General features: G+C 42.6%; 1 non-coding gene across 1 annotated transcript; it reads left to right on the top strand.

Moving 5' to 3' along the window:
• The first annotated feature begins 339 nt into the window (after positions 1-339).
• On the top strand, positions 340-446 carry LOC133820481 (small nucleolar RNA R71). The gene has a single exon (XR_009886889.1). It is a non-coding gene; the product is annotated as a small nucleolar RNA R71 (small nucleolar RNA).
• Positions 447-8,332: the final 7,886 nt, after the last annotated feature.

Here is an 8,332-nt window from a genome sequence, read left to right as displayed (position 1 = left end):
AAACATAGAGAACAAACCTCATTCCTAGGTGCCATGGGAGCATTTATTGTTTGACTTAATGACATAGCTTCTACCCTTCTTGTAAAATTTGCTAAAGACATTTTTATATCTATGTCATCTTTTACATCGTAAATTCCCCCTCTCTTAGGTGCATTGGATGCTTTCGATCTCAGATCTAGACAATTCCACTGTTGTGAATTTACCAACAAAGTTTCAAGAGACTCCCAAGCCTCTTGCCCTTGAAATTGTAAAAAAATTCCTGTATGCATAGATTGAATCATTTGACTGTTTGAAGGAGTTAGACCATCATAAAAATATTTTACAAATCTCCATTTTTTAAATCCATGATGTGGGCATTTTAACAACAAATCTTTAAATCTCTCCCAACACTCGTAAAATTCTTCATTATCTTTTTGGTAAAATTCGGAGATTTCTCTCCTAATATTATCAGTTTTGGACATGGGGAAGAATTTGGTCAAAATTTTATTAAATAATTTATCCCAAGTAGTTATAGTATCAGCTGGAAGAGAGTTTAACCAGGCTTTTAGACTTATCTTTTAATGAGAATGGAAAAAGTCTAAGCCTAGCAGACTCATCAGAATTTTTTTAAATTTAAAAGTAGAACAAATTTCTAAGAAATATTTAATATGCATGTAGGGATCCTCTCAATCTAACCCATAAAAAGATGGTAACAATTGAATTATAGAAGATTTAAGCTCAAAATGGGTAGCATTAGTTTCAGGAAAAATAATGCATGATGGAGGATTAGAAAAAATGGGAGGGAAATACTCAATAAGAGTTTTCCCCCGAGCAACAAGAATTTCTCAATTTTGTTCCATAACGTCTAAATTTTCACTTTTAATTTCAATCAAATATAATCTTCTTTTAACAAGACGTTTTTTAGAATTTCGTTCTCAACGACTCATACACTAAATATTACAATTTTTTATAAGGAAGCAGAGTTACTATATTCGCAATTATAATAATAGTGTTAAAATAAAACAAAAAGTTAGGAGATAGTGCCTACCATAAATTATGAGAACGAAAATAAAAACTAAATTGTATTTAAAATAAAAATAAAGTACAATTTAAGAGGCAATGCCTACCATAAATATGATAGTATAAAAAACTAAAAATAGAATGCTTAATAATAGTAATATAATATAATATATATGAAATATTATAATAATATTAACAATATGAATAACAGATTCTAATTAATTCATATATTACTTTATATCTATATATAAATATACGTAATATTTATAATACTCATATTAATATAGTATATAATAATAATATTTATAATATCATTAATAATAATAATAATAATAATAATAATAATAATAATATAACTAGTAGAAGACTTGAACTAACCTTAATTAAAGTAGTTTTTTTTTTACAGTTCCTCGGCAACGGTCCCAAAAACTTGTTGGACCAAAAAGTGGTATGTCTTAAAATTTATCAACTCACAAGCGCACAAATCTTTAATTGAGTATATAAACTATGTAAGCACAAAGTCGAACCCATAGGAATTGCATAAAATTCAAGAAAAATCAATTTAATCTAAATTGTTTTAATTCTAACCTAATTCCAATAATGATGAAATTTTTGGTAACAAACTAAACTTTTTAAGATATGAAAATGACTAACTTAAAGATTATTTAAATAATTTGAGTAAGAATTATTCAGATTGCAGGTTCCACCTAAGTATAAATAATATAATTTATTGATATATTGATTCTCATAATTAATTAGAAACCAATCCAACTATTTTTTCTAAAATAGATTTTCCTTCGCTTCAAAATTATAATTTCTAAGTATTAAATATGAGACAATTTAATGAAGCTACAAATAGTAAAAAAAAAAAAGATTATTTTTAGCAAAATATAAAACCAGGCTTTAATAATTTCTAACTATAAAAAATACTTGATATTAAAGATGAAAGAAATTGTTGAGAGAAGTGAAAATCATTAACATTATATTGTATTATTGAGAGTCAATACAAAAATAAATATTTAATTAAGTACACTAGGTTTCATTATCCATCTTAATAATAAGAGAACTTAGAAACTCATAACAAAAATAAGTAAATAAAAACAATGCCTATGAGCGCGTTTCTCTGGATTTCTCAGTTTGAAACTGTATATATTTTCTAAAAACCTAAGCACCTATTTATAGTAAGGTAAAATGACTAAAATTGAAATAAAACTTGCTACAAATTGCATTAGGTAATTTTGCAATTTATAAAATTTGAAATTGGGAGTGGACACGTGGCAACTTGTCATTGGCTTAAATGGGCAGCTATGGGACACATGGCGGCAAGAGAGAAGAGGGCAAAAAGTGCTTTTTGGCTGCTGCTTTGGGCAGTGGAGATGAAGATCACTCGCGGCAAGGGCGTGTGAGCCAAACGGTTGGCTGGTGGCAAGCACGTGCGCCACACGTGCACGTTGGGCGAATGAGCACCAGGGGACAGGCGGGTCCCAGCTGTAGTGCCACAGATTTTTACTTAGTTAGATAGTATTATTTTACGTTGTAGTATTTTAGTTTTCGTGGATATTGGTTCAAATTCGGGATTTAGTTAAGAACTCGTAGAGCTAGTTATGGATTTTATAAGTTTAGTCTATAGTTTTGAAATATTAATTTTATCATAAGGTTTTATTAATGAAGATAGTCCTAAGAATATTATTTATTATAACCTAAGGTTTAGAAAGAATAATTAAGAACGTGACACTTGTCACGTGTATGTTTATTAAAGATTTAAGGTTTTTGACGAATAGAAATAATCATGGATAAGTCTAGGAAGTCTAGAACCTTCCCTTAGTTGTTAGGATCACGTTTGACTCAGTCAAGGTGGTTTAAACAAATTCAAGTGTGCTGAAAGTGTGCAAAAACGTGTTTAATATATCGGCGTATGTCGATATATCGCAGCTATAGGGGCCGATATATTGCCTATGATTTTACTGAAAAATACGTTGACTTTGTATGAACGAAATTACGGACCCTTGGGATTATGGTATAGGGGATATATCGCCTATAGAGGGCGATATATCGACTCTAGTGACCATTTTTGAATTTTCGTGGAATTCGAAACTAGAAACAACCCTCAACAACTTTGACTTGTTCCTAAACGTTTTTGACCGAGTTTTGGGCTTCTGTTGAGCAGAAAATGTATTTTTAATCATTTATTTATTCATTGAAATGGGAGTTAGTTTCACTCCTTTAACTCTATAAATAGGACATTTCACTCATCCATTTGCTTCATCATTCAAGCATTTTTCAGAGCCTCCAAGCTGCTAAGTTCATTCTAGAGAGAAACACTAGGGTTTTGGGGTTAAAAACTTTCAAATCTAAGCTTTTCTAAACACTTGGGAAGTAAGATAGAGTGTGATTTCGGTATTGATGTGTAGATTGAAGTTCTAATCTATCTAAGGTATTTTTATCCTCAGGTTTAGTTCATTATAGTTCCTCTTATTCTTTTCATTTTCTCCAAATCCTAACTCGTTATTGTTATCCCCAAAATTTCAGTTCGATGACATGGCAATCAAAAGTGACAAGTGGCAATGCATGGTCAGTAAATGACACATTAATAATTAATAAATGTGTTGACCAAAGAAGTGCAAAGTTTGGAAGTTGACCCACGGAGTTGTGATATTACTGGTCGGGAAATGAATTTACCTGGTCCAAAAGTGATTTGACCGACCAGGTAAGGTTTCTGTCCGACTAGTAAGGTTCTTGACCGACCAGTAAAAAATTATGCCCGACCAATTGTAACACCCTGGTTACCCAAGAACAGTTACGGTGATCGGTGAACCAGAAATTTGACCCGCTACCCGAGTCCTTTGGTTAAAAACGTGCTCTAAGTGTTATTAACAGGCTAAGGTGGAAAAACAATAAAAAGGAAATGATATATTTTATTAAATACATAAAACTATTCATGGGCCCATAAAATCATTTACAAGTTATTTACAACTCAAAAAGGTCATTACTGTTTCCAAATTTACAAACCCGTCGACCTAAGTGGCAAAAATAGGGAAACCCCCTAGTTCCTCTGAGAACTCCTTGGCCGTGGTGGTCAAGCAGCCGCATATGTATACATCACCACCTAAGCTCTCAACTCAAGGCTGGGTGAGCTTTTCATTCCCTTTACCTGCACCACATAGCACCCATGAGCCAAGGCCCAACAAGAAAACATAAACATAATATAGCATGATATAATATCAACAATGATCATAATAAACATTCAGGACTTTCAGCCAAGACAGATAAGTGACAGTCGCAAAAGTCACTAAGGTGGGTACAGCTCCCTTTAACCATGTGACGATAGGGTCACCGGGGCTTAACATATAAGTGAACCTTTCACTAGCTTAAACAGGATAGGTGCATGGTGACTAGATACCAACATAACCTTCCTCATGACCATAGAGTCATAATCCTGGAACATCGTTCTCTAGTGTAGACGCTCAGTATTCCGCACCCACAAAAGAACCAATTCGTGTGTTAAGGTCCCTTAAAGGCCTACATGCATGCTTGAGCCACGAGACGCTCGGGGCACGACCCTCCCACAACGGCCTTGCATGCCTAAGACTGTGCCCCGCGAGGTGACCTCCCATGCCTAGGTGCGTGACACATAAGGGAGCCTCGTGTAACCCGGGGAAAGTCTCGTTGGCAGGCCTCGCATGCTCAGAACCATGCCCCGCGAGATGGCCTCGCGTGCCCAAGCTCACGCCCCAGCAGCATCGGCCTCGTGTGGCCTCGCGTACGAAGCATCCTCGGCCTCGCGTCCGAGCGAGGCCCCGTCTCGTGTCCTGATGCGCACCCCCGCCTCATGTCCGAGGCAGCCTCGGCCTCGCGTACGAGTGAGGCCCCGCCTCGCGTCCTGATGCGCGCCTCCGCCTCGTGTCCGAGCGAGGCCCCGCCTCGCATCCTGAAGCGCGCCCCTGCCTCGCATCCGAGCGAGGCCCCGCTGGGCATCATGGTGCGCGCACCCGAGTGCCCACGCGAGGCCCTCGGGCCTTCTACTTCTCGCAGGGCCTTCAGCGGCGCCCATGCGCGAGGTCCTTGCTTGCACACCCCCGTGAAGCCCTTCGGGCCATCACCTTCTCAAGAGGTCGTCGCCCCGTTGCTCCATATATCTGGGTCCAAGCCACACCGGCAAAGTGCTGAGCAAGGGAGGCTACGCGAAGGAGGCTTGCGATGGAGGCATCTCGCCTCACACACTTAGACGTCCGGTGAGGCCACGTGCTTATCGCCTAAGCCCGTGGGGGGCCTCAGGGTGCTCCGGGCATCTCATGCCAAGGACCCAAGACCCCCACCCTATGCCTTGAGACCCCAATGCTTAGAGGCTCCAGTACGAGTCAAATGGAACATATTTGTACAATATAATACTGGGTACGGCCGTTAAGACATTGTATGTCGAGTACGGACACCCGTATCAGTGGGGGAGTGGGAATGCAGGGACAGGAGTAATAACCCGTACGTCTACGGCCAAGGGTCAGAGTCGACACCACTATCACCTGCGCCACTATGCCTATCACCACTCATCAGACATGGGTACGGACAAGTAGTGGAGGCATCCTCCTGACACCTGCCCCTGTACTGGATGTACGACCACAACCTCTGAAGCCACTCTCTTGACATAGTACTTATTTACCACTTGGTCTCCTGGACCACCATGTACCCAGGGCCATTAGAGCCTACTATAAAATGAACTCGAACCCCACCTGGAAGGGGGTTGGAAAATTTACTGTAGCAAAGGCTTGAGAGTGAATGAAAGATTGATTTCGCCATTGTTATTCTGTCATTGTTCTTGAGTTGTTACTTAGATTTCTACAACTCTTTTATTGACGATCCTTACTAGATAATTTTTTCCAACTCAACTTAGTTGACGAGTTCTCACTGTCAATAGTTTGGCGCCGTCTGTGGGAACGTTAGTTTCAAGCTACTTTTCCACCATTGTTTCCGGCAAGAAGAAATGCCAAGACGTTCAAAGCGACTCAGGGAGTCACGAGAGGTAGAGGTTCACCTGAACGGAGTCCAGCTGAAGGCCTCCATGAAGGATGCTCCTCCACCCAGAGACGTGGAGCCCCCGAAGGACCCTGAGGTTCACGGAGGTGATAGAGTGGCCTCGTCACCGGCCGCTCCACCTGGAGGAAGTCCTCCAAGAGCACCACCGGGAAATGCTAATGAGTTCCCTCTCCCAAAACCACCGCAGGTACCGAACTCCGGCCGGCAGGACCCAGGGCCCTCTACCCGTAGGCATGATAAGCATCCCCGGGTCCATTCCGTGAGCTCGAGTTCGAAATCTCTGTTTTATGAAGAGGAAATACGTGAGCTCCACCACAAGAACCAAAGTTTGGAGACCACCTTGGAGAATATGCAAGAGGTCCTGAATGGCCTGTTGCAGGGTAAATCGACCGTGACCTTGCCTAAGAGGAAGGAGAAAGGCAAGGATGGGGTGGAGACCACCGTACCAGTAGATGATGGGAGAACTCGACACTCTACCAGTAACACCCCCTGAGCGAAGCCACGCGAGCACCCTGAACCACCTAAGCAGGCACAGAAACCAGTGCCAAGGACCAACGCTGCCCCTCGCAATGAGGACGAGGTCACCTCTAAAAGAGCACCCTCAGATTTACGGGAGGAGCTCAATAAAAAGAGGGCGGGTAAAAGGACCACGCCCCCTATGGCGCCTCGAGAGGGCAAGGGAAAGGCGGATCTTAGCCCGTCCGCTTTGAGGGACACTCTAAGCAAGAGGAGGTAGGACCTGGACACAGAGATGAGGAACCTGCGAAGCAAGATCATCACCGCATCAGGCGGCCAGGTCTTTGAGGAAGAGTTTGACCATGAGTCGCCCTTTGTGAGGGAGATTCAGGCCATCCGGCTCCCTGCCAACTTTAAGGAGCCCAACATGACCCACTACGAAGGAAATACGGATCCAAAGTACCACCTGGATGCGTTTAACGATCTGATGAAACTAAGAGGGATTGGAAGCGGTGCCAGATGCCACTGCTTCGCTATCACTTTGAAAGGACCCGCCTACAAATGGTTCAAAAGATTAAGGCCGGGGTCAATCAGGTCCTGGCAGCAGTTCTCTGACGAATTCCTCCAACAGCACCATGTCGTACGGGACTACACAATGCCGGGCACCAGCCTGGCCAACGTGAAGCAAGGGGAGAATGAGAGCCTTAAGAGCTACATTCACCGGTTCAATATGGAGGCCGCGAAAGTGGGGAGCCTAACTTGCCAAGAGTTAAAAATGGCCATTATAGACGGAGTGCTCCTAGGAAGCAAGTTGTGGGACAACATGTTGAAGAGGGAAGTCACTGACTTAGATGACTTCTACGAGAGAGTGCAGAAGTACATCCGTGTGGAGGATGGCCACGCCAACTTAAGGGCAGGAAAGGAGGAGGCCCACGCGAAGCACCCAGCTAACGATGAGTCGAATGTAACAAAGAAGAAAAGGGCGTACGATGGGTCAAGAGATGACCAGCAGAGGAAAAAAAAATGAGGGAATGATCATAGGCAAGCGGCTTATACTTACTATACGAACCTCATAGATACCAGGGAGCATATTTACCTCACCAACGAAGATCGAGTTCCCTTCAAAAAGCCCCCACCAATGAGAAAGGATCGGTCCAAAAAGGACCCCAGTAGATACTGCCAGTACCACAAGGATATCGGTCACACCACGGCAGAGTGTATCCATTTGAAGGAAGAGATTGAGGAGCTCATCCGTCGGGGACACCTGGGCCGTTATGTCAGGAGAGAAAGGCCAAAGCCAGAGGACAAGCCTGCGGCACCCCAGGCACAAGGGCGAGCCCCAGAAATACAGGGAGGTCTGAACCATTTTCGGAGGTCCAGGATTTGGAGGGGACTCTCAGAAGGGGCGAGATAGATATGCAAGAGAGGCTCGCGCGAAGTCCGCCCCCCTGCATCATGAGTTTGGAGCAGCAACCCCCGAAAAGTTTCAAGGAGGAAAATGACTCGATAAGATTCACTGATGAGGATGCACGGGGGGGTACACTTCCCCCACAATGATCCGCTGGTGTTGATAGTTCAGTTGGAAAATATGTGCGTCCATCGAGTTCTAGTGGACAACGGGAGCTTGGTGGACATCCTATATCGCCCTGCCTAGGAAAAGATGGGACTGGGCATTCGTCATCTAAAGCCCTGCCAATCATCCCTATACGGATTCACGGGGAACTTAGTGCAACCCCTAGGAATGATCGAATTGACACTCACCATTGGGGAGCAACCCCGGCAGACTACAGTCATGGCTAACTTTGTCGTAGTAGATTGTGCATCAGCTTTCAATGCGGTATTGGGGAGA

The sequence above is a fragment of the Humulus lupulus genome, chromosome 2 (assembly GCF_963169125.1).
Source record: "Humulus lupulus chromosome 2, drHumLupu1.1, whole genome shotgun sequence".
Lineage (NCBI taxonomy): Eukaryota > Viridiplantae > Streptophyta > Magnoliopsida > Rosales > Cannabaceae > Humulus > Humulus lupulus.
Note: the sequence above shows the minus strand (reverse complement) of the source record. Positions and strands in the feature narration are given on the sequence as shown.